General features: G+C 41.3%; 1 long non-coding RNA gene across 2 annotated transcripts in view; it reads left to right on the top strand.

Moving 5' to 3' along the window:
* The window catches only part of LOC122687030, a 132,257-nt gene that overhangs the window by 41,492 nt on the left and 81,291 nt on the right, over nucleotides 1-9,474 (top strand). For both annotated transcript variants that reach the window (XR_006338992.1, XR_006338993.1), the window contains exon 4: nucleotides 9,145-9,266. This is a non-coding gene — a long non-coding RNA (uncharacterized LOC122687030). The remainder of the gene's footprint in view (nucleotides 1-9,144; nucleotides 9,267-9,474) is intronic.

Here is a 9,474-nt window from a genome sequence, read left to right as displayed (position 1 = left end):
AGAACAATCACTTGTCTTTCAAAACCACGACATGGCAGCAGTCTTTAGCCCCAAATCCTACATGTTTTCTATAAGCATTTTTTGATTGGCTCAAAAAAATCAATGCACATTCTTTCTTACATATGACATGATTGTCTATGTGGAAAATCACCCCACTCCTAAGGGACTTACCTGGCGGTACAATGGATAAGATTCTGTGCTTCCACTGCGAGGGGTGTGGATTTGAGTCCTGGTCGGGGAACTAAGATCCCACATACTGCCTGTGGTGGCCAAAAAAAAAAAAAAGGTCACCATGGAGCCATAGGGATCAAGACAATGTGGTATTGACAGATGGATAGACATGTACATCAATGGAACAGAATAGAGAATGCAATATAGACCCACACAAATGTGCTCCCTTTTTTATTTTTGAGGAAAGTGCAAAAAAGCCTTTTCAACAAATGTTGCTGGACTGATTGGATAGGTTAAAAAATTTGAACTTCAACATAAAGTTGAAGTTCATGATACAAAAATCAATTCCAAATGGATCACTAATTTTAAAAAAACACTGTAAAATTATAAAACTTTTAGAAAAAAACTTAGAAAAATCTTCAGAATATAAAGCTAGGCAAAAAGTTCTTAGACTTGGCGCTAAGAGGGTAAACTGATAAAATGGACTTCATCAAAATTTAAAAGTTTTACTCCGCTACATATCCTATTAGGGTGAAAATACAAGGTATAGACTAAGAAAGTATATTGGCAAACCACATGTTGATGAAGGGCTAACATCTATACCATATAAAGTACTCTTAACAATCGATGGTGAAAAAACCAAATAATTTAATTAGAGAATATGCAAAAGACAAGAACAGACATTTCACCAGCGGGGATTTACAGGCTGGTACATGCATGCAAAGATGCTCAGCATCAGTCCCTATTAGGGAATGAAAATTAAAACCCAAATAAGATGTTACTACAAACCTTTCAGAATGACTAAAATTTAAAAAAGAAAGAGCATAGTGACACCACCAAAGGATGGATCATTTACACATTACTGGTGGGAATTTAAAATGGTACAGCCGCTCTGGAAAATAGTTTGGCAGTTTCTTATAAAATGAAATATTTAATTACCACGTGACCCAGTAATTGCAGTCTTTGGCATTTATCCCAGAGAAATGAAATTTCTTTTCATACTAAAACCTATACTTGAATGTTTTATTGTTGTTGTTTAGTCACTAAGTTGTGTCCAGCTCTTTTGTGACCCCACGGGCTATAGCCCTCCAGGCTCCTTTGTCCATGGGATTTCTTAGGCAAGAATACTTGAGTAGGCTGCCATTTCTTTCTCCAGAGGATCTCCCCAACCGGTGTCTCCTGCCTGGCAGGCGGATTCTTTACCACTGAGCCACCTGGGAAGCCCACATGAATGTTAATGGCAGCATTATTTCTAATAGCCCCACCCAGAGTGAAAACAACCCAAGTGTTCTTCAGTAGGTGATGGATAAACAAACGGCGGGACATCACCACCATGGGCCACCCAGCAACAAAAGGGAATAGACCATCCACTCTCACAACATCTTGGACAGATCTCAAGGGAATTACACTGAGGAGAATCACTATCTCCAGATGTTACAGACTGTATTCGTTTTACGTTGCTACTGCAACAAATGATCACAAGCTTAGTGACTTAAACAACACAAAAATTTAATTTTACAGCTTACAGAAATCAATCTCTAAAGCTTTAAAAAGTCAAGGTGTTGACAGGATTTATTTCTTCTGGAAACTCTAAGGGAAAAATCCATTTCCTTGACTTTTTCAACTTCTGGAGGATGTCTACATCCTTTGTCTTGTGGCCTCTTAACTCCTACTTCCATCATTACACCTTCTATCTATCTATCTATCTATCTATCTATCTCTATTATCCATCTATCTCTACCTATTTACCTCCGTCATTACAACTTCTATCTATCTATCTATCTATCTATCTCTACCCACTTACCTCCATCATTACATCTTCTATCTATCTATATATCTATCCCTATCATCTATTTCTACCTATTTACCTCCATCATTAAAACTTCTATTTATCTATCATCTATCTCTATCATCTTTACCAGTTTACCTCCATCATTCCATCTCTTATCTATATACCTGTCTTTACCTATTTACCACCATCATTACATCTCCTATTTATCTCTCTCTGATCTCTTGCTTCCCTCTTGTCAGAACTTTTGTGGTTATGAACTCATCCAGATAATCCAGGAAAAACTCTCTCAAGATCCCTAACATGATCCCATCTGCAAAGTATATTTTATTATACAGGCTAATGTATTCACAGGTTCATGAAATTAAGATGTGAACATCTTTGGGAGACCATTGTTCAGCCTATTTCAGCTTCATTTGACTTATGTAACATTATTTAAATTAAAAAAATCATAGAACTGGAGAATAGATTAGTGGTTACTGGGGAAAGGGGAGATGGTAGGTGTGACCATAAAAGCACAACACTTGGGTTGTTTTCACTTTGGGGCTATTACAAATAAAGCACAAATCTTGGCTGATCAGTGCCTTGACTGTGGTGGTATAGACAATCTATATATAGATAAAACTGCATGGAACTGAATACACACACACAAATACAAATGAGTATAAATAAAACTGGCCAAATTTGAATAAGATAGGTGGACTGTATCAATGTGACTCTCCTGCTTGTGATACTGTCCTATAGTTTTGCAAGATGTTATTATTGAAGGAAAGCAGGTAAAGGGTATGTGGAATACCTTTGTATTTCTTACAATTGCAAGTCAATCTATGATTACCTCAAAATAGAAAGGTTAAAAAAGCAAAGCAACAACCCCCAGAAAGGCGTAGTTATTATTCTGGAAATGTAATAATAGCTTAAGTTGGATCCCAAACCCAGCTGTTAGTCAGAATTATTTGGCCTGAGGTAGGGGGATTGTTGTAAGAATACAGATTCCCTGACCCCATCTCAGACCTACTTGATTAGTATTTTGTGGGATAAAAAGCCAAGAATCTCCATCTTTAAAAACTTGTGAAGTGATTTCTTGTCAACAAGGTTTAGAAGCCATTGTATTATATGATATCCTGCTTTTCTTCAATTGGTTTTGCATGTAGTACTTTTTGTTTCCACAAAATTTCAAGAAGCATATAGGTTCATCTTACAGAGATGATAGTGGAGGAATAAACACTCCCTCCATGTATACTCTTCAGGTAGAGTTCCGAGCAAGATTAGGGGAAAATTGAGCAAGAATGGGAGAAGCTTGGAGCATTGAGTTTTAACAATAATCAGGTAGACAGTTCGTATCTGAATTAACCTACTAGAAAGATAATGGTTTTCAGGTTCTCTCCAACAAGGGAGGAGACTATTGTTTGGAGAAGACCCCTAGTAAGACAGAGGTGACAGGTGTGACATAAAAAGAAGACGCAGTGACTGCAGATACCCTGGGTGCTGCTTTGATTGTGCAATTTACCTTTAAAATGGAAATAACCCTGATGTTACTGTGCATGGTCATTTAAAGGCCCTAATTGTGGCTTTGAGAGTCAGGATATGAAGAGAACCTTCAATTTAAGTTGCCAAATTGGTGGAAAACCAAAATGGCCAGATACAGAGACTGGAGAAGAGAAGAGATTAAATGGCAATTCAAAGGGTAAAGGTAACCTAAAGGTTTGTGAGTGGAGAAAAATTGAGCGCACATGGCTGGGAGCCAATAAGAATGTCTCTTAAAAGGTAATGTGTATCTGTCGTGCTTGTTTTACATAAATACGTGTTGTATGAATAAAGGTGAGAAGCCTACAATCGGAGCTGACACGAACCCAATTCAACTAATTGAGAAACTGTTAATTCGGAAACTTTCCCTAAAAAACAGGGCCTGGGTTCCATCCCACAAAGTGAATAAAAAACCTGATGGGAGGACTTCCCTGGTAGTCCACTGGTTGAGACTCATGCTCCCAATGCAGGGGGCCTGGGTCTGATCCCCGGGCGGGGAACGAGCTTCCACATGCCACGGCTAAGACCTGACACAGTCAAATAAATAAAAATGGGAAATAAACACTTTAGCAAAAAAGGAAAAAAGAACAATACAATTTATAACAATTAAAAAAAGTTAAAAATGTATTGATGGGGTAAATTAAGACATATAAGGCAATTAAAATTAGATGTCAAGGAAGGAAACAGTGTATACCAGGTTCCTACCAGCTTGGGTATTGACTGAGAACCAGTCCTAAGCTAATTGTTACTTTCCTGATTGTTGCTCATGCCTCATTTTTCTCAGCACTAGGGCTTCCCAAGTGGTACTAGTGGTAAAGAACCTGCCTGCCAATGCAGGAGACTTTAGAGATGCGGGTTTGATCCCTCAGTTGGGAAGATCCCCTCAAGGAGGGCATGGATCCAAGACCAAGACAGCCAATGTTTGGAACTTCATCAGAAAAGCCTATGTGATAAGTTCACCTATTCTGTAATCCACCTTTGGCAACATTTGCCCTGTGTTCCCAAAGGTGGAGGGAATAGGTCATAAAAGATAGTGACCCTGTTCTGCCTAAGACCCTCAATAGGCAAAGGCAGCCTCTGTATATAGAGGACATGCTCTCCTCTGCCCACCAGAGGCTCATCATTTAGTGACGGGACTCCCTGCTTTGCTACCATTTTCCTGGAGCTGTAGTCTCTGCAAGTAGAACTGTAATCACTGGCCATATGCGGACAGAAATGAAGACTTTGCCAGGAATATTTGCTAAGAGATGAAGTGACATTAGATAATACTTGCTGTGAGAACTTAATGGGCTGAGACCGTAATCTACTGTAATGTGCCAGCCTCCAGGGTATGAAATATGTTAATGATTTTTTATTAATAAAATCTTCTTTTGACATGCTTCCCAGGTGGCTCAGATGGTAAAGAATCTGCCTGCATTACAGGAGACCCAAGTTCAATCCCTGGGTTGGGAAGATCCTGGAGAAGGGAATAGCAACCGACTCCAGTGTTCTCGCCTGAAAAATTCCATGGACTGAGGAGTCTGGCCGGCTACAATCCATGGGGTCACAAAGAGTTGGACACGACTGAACGACTAACACACACACACACACACACACACTCTGGAGCTGGAGTTCTTGAGCTGCTAGTTTATTGAGTTTTGGGGGAAAATTGTGGAGGTATTCAAGGGGGAGCCAGGGGACGTGTGTGCCTCTGGAAAGATAGTTAAGTCTATTAATGGAACAGGAGATGCATGAATGGAGGTGATAATCTGCAGCCCATGAGCAGACCCTATTGCAGTTAATGGATGACCAGGGCAGTGTCTCCATTCTACTTCCTCTCCCTCAGAGGTAAAAGAGGAAGCAATCTTCTCTCAGCAGACGCTGGACTTGGAAATAGGGCATTTTTGAGACTGATTGTCTCTGGGGTCAGAATATGATGCTCTGGGTGCTAGTCCTTGATATTGAATCCACACTTCCAAAGCAGAGATGTGACTTATTTGGCCAGGATCATCTCACTCTCTGCCCCTATATTATTCCAAGCCCTTCCCTATACATTCTTAACATGCTTATTGACACCAGATCACTTGTCTAGCCCTGAAACATTGCAAGAATCCAGCATCTCAAGCCTTAAAACCTGATCCTTAAAGCCTCCTAGTTTTTTAGTATTCCTTCACATAGCTCTCTGGATTAGACCCTCCTGATCTTGGGGTGTGTTCTTTGCTGTTCTCTGATTGCTGGCACACCCACGTCAGAACATACTGGAGTGGAATGGTGAACCATTAGTCAGCGAGCTGAAAGGAATAAGTAATTTAGGTATTGTTAGATAATGTCTACAATTTCCTACAGGTGAACAACTCACACAATACTGTACTTAAAATTCCAGAGCCATTCTCTGGAGCTTAATGAACATTTTAGGAACTCAGCCAACATTACTCCCCCATTCTTGCCCTTTCAAACCAAAGGGATAAAGGCCAAGATTGTTCCTCTACGGTTTTGTCATTAGCTTTTCTTTTCCGGGGTCAAGGACTTTCCTTTGGCCTAAGAAACTCAACCCAATACCATCATGCCTGTCTCCCTTTCCTGACCAACATCTGCACCTAGTCCCTTGGGTGTGAGATAACGTTTAATCAAATCAGTACAGACTTGGCTGAGATCTGAAACACTCGTGAATACGAGGATTGTTTCACATCCACCTGGCCTTTTTTACTATAGGATTAATGTGTTGAAATAAGGCTGGAGATCCTGTGACAAAGATCAGATTTACCGTAAACACTGTAATTTATTCCTCTCCAGAGACTTTTAAGAAATGGGGTATTCTGTTGCTCTGGTGTTTTAATTCCATGTCAGCAACAGAGGTAGAGAATTAACAGTGACACTTCAAGTGACACTTCAAGTCCCCAGCTAGTTCTCACCTCCAACCCCATACTGGGTTATATATCACTACCGTAGCCAGAAACCACTCTTTTCATGTCATTTCCTGAGTGTAGGGATTTGCATTCTGAAGGGCTTTTGAAATGTTTCTTTCAGACCTTCTTTGTAAATCCCCTATAGAACAACCCTGGGAGGTGTGTAAGGAACATTTCTCCTAAATGTAGAATATCAGCCTTTGGATGTGAAATGTCTCAAAATGTAGAATAGTAGGCACGTGTTTTTGAACACTGACCATGGCATTCTCTCTGGGAATGGTCACTCTATCTTACGTGAGGTCCAGGTTGATGGCACCTGTGTAGGACACACAGTACCAGGCCAGAGGATGGACTCCAGGCAACAGAAAGACCCACCACATCTTTGTACTTTACTTGGAATACAACCCACTGCTCCTTAAGCATTTCTTCTGGGTTCTGGGCTGCTTCCAAAGCCCTCATACATCTCACATTGTCACTTCTCCTTTTCTCTTCCATTTTTTCATCTTCACCTTTCCGTTTGCCACCATGAATTACCTCTATCTCTGAATGCCAGATCATTTTTACCATCAACACGCAATTCAAGTTCTTCTTTGTCATTCATCCAACGTATTTATTGGGTACCTAATACAGACCAATTGACCTATTAAGCTTGGGGTACCCACTGGTGAACAAGCAAGTATGCTCTCTGCCTTGTGGATGCTACATGCTATAGAGGGAATTGGAAAGCCAACAAATAAGCAATAAAGAATGATCAATGAGACAGAATAATAAGGAGCCTCTACTTAGAGAAGGTGATGATGTTCAAGCTAAGAACTGAAAAATCAGGAGAAGTTAGGTGTCCTGTGGGAGTGACAGTGGAAACAGGCATTTGAAGAGCATGTCATGTGATCTGATGTTTGCTGCATCAGATAAAAAGCTGCAGGTGGACAACAGATGGAATGAAGACAGGAGTTAAAGTAGGGAGACCTGAGGTAGCTATAGACTTAGTCTACAGGGAAAATGATGGATGAGATAGTGGCAGTGGAAATGGACCCTACTGGATTAGATACATGGTGTGGTGGACACAGAGGAGTCGGGACAGGGCTTACCTGGTGGCACAGGGGTAAGTATCTGCCTACCAACGCAGGAGACGCATGATATGCAGGTTCAGTCCCTGGGTCAGAAAGATCCCTGGAGTCGGAGATAGAAACCCACTCCAATATTCTTTCCTGGAAAATTCCATGGACCATACTGGATTAGATATAAGGTGTGATGGATGGACAGGAGTCGGTAATGGATCATTCCCAATGAATTTAAGCCCCTACTTACTCTTTCAGACTAGAGCCAGGCACCCCCCAAAAAATCAAAACATGTTCCTTGTCGACTTTTTCTGAAGACTTCCTTAGCAATTCCTTACATGCCTTGTTTGGCAGTAACTTAGCTAATAACCTGTAACATCTCTTCTATCATCTTTTAATCAAAGATTCTAGAATATACCATCAGATAAACACTAAAAAGTGTGCAATTTACCATCCTAGGACACAGCCCACATGACTCTTTGATGAAATAATCTCTTTCTGTGATAGCAAGGCCGTGATAATGAAAAAGAAGCATTGACTATAGCTTCTTTTTACCATTTTAATTTTATCTGATATTCTATTCTTGATTAATTATGTACTTAGGTTCCAGGATAATGTTACTTTCAGGTTCTTTTGCAGAGGACCAAGGCGTATTTCAGGCATGACTCTTCATCTTGATTGTAAACCAGAAAGTAAATGACAGAATCGCATTGGTGGGAAATCCTGAGGTCAAGCCGAGTCTAGGACGATGGCCACTTTGCAAGGGGGTCAAGCAAATATTGTCATGCCAGGCTCCTCTGCACAGCAGGAGCAGAGGCTTGCCTGTTGGAGGTGGGGGATGAGGGAAAGATAGACAAGCTACTGGAGAAGGAAGCTGAGTGCAAACTGGTCCCCATAACCTGTGGGTCGGGGTGCTTAGCTGTGGTTTCCTGCAACACCAGGGGTGGTCTGAGAGCCAAAATATGTCAGGTGGACCTGTGGATGGCTCAGCTAGAGAACGTTCTGAATGAGGTCCCTCAAGGACAAGTCCTGGGCCTGGAAAGTTTTGAGCAGGAAGGTTTGGAAGAACCACGTGTAACCCACTGGTGCGGCTGGGATGAGACTCTTGGCTGAGGAAATATGGGAAAACCCCAGATGTCAGCCATCAATATTTAGAGGGAGGGGGAAAATCTTTTGTTAAGGAAAAAAAAAAAAAAACCCAGTCTCCAAAGAAATGCTTCTATTGTATAAATGTGTCCAAAATGTTGTGAAATCATCTTCCTAGTAAGCATTCTGTCCTACCTAAAATAGCCAAGAAACAAACACGGGTTATTCAGTTTTTCCACTTGGGAAAAAAGAAACACTGCTTCAGTTCAACCCTCCGTTTCAGCCTGTGATCACGGGCTCTTTTCTTACTAGAGGAGGGGGCAGAAAGTGGCTTTGCTGCCGGCCCCTCCAGCCATTTAGCAGGAGCCCCGGGCTGGCGCCTGCTGTGAGGACAGACGATGTCTAAACAGCTGCAGCTGAGTCAACGGGCTGAGAATGTGGGTGAAGCCAATTTAGCTACACAGCTCCGAAGGCGAGTGAGCCACAGGCTGGACTTCCGTCCTGGCCCCGCCCTTGTCTAGTGGGGACGGATGCGCAACCAATTACAGCGAGTGCTTTTTGACGCCCTGCCCTTATTCAATTCACCCACGGGACAAACATATGATCCTTTATTTTATTATTTTTTTCCCAGGACTAAAAGGAAAATAAATGTTGCCAGTCAAAAAGTACCAACTGAGAACGTGGAATGGAGAATAAGCAAGGAATCCCTTGACTCGTGATGACAGCATAGAAAAGCAAATCTTTAGGAATCAGGTACTTTCATTTTGCAGTGGTATGGCTATATTGAAATTAAAGGACGCTTACTCCTTGCAAGAACAGTTATGAGCAACCTAGACAGCATTTTAGGCAGCAGAGACATTACTTTGCCAACAAAGGTCCGTCTAGTCAAGGCTATGGTTTTTCCAGTAGTCATGTATGGATGTTGGAGTTGGACTATAAAGAAAGCTGAGCACCTAAAAAT

Source organism: Cervus elaphus, chromosome 30 (genome assembly GCF_910594005.1).
Source record: "Cervus elaphus chromosome 30, mCerEla1.1, whole genome shotgun sequence".
NCBI lineage: Eukaryota > Metazoa > Chordata > Mammalia > Artiodactyla > Cervidae > Cervus > Cervus elaphus.
Note: the sequence above shows the minus strand (reverse complement) of the source record. Positions and strands in the feature narration are given on the sequence as shown.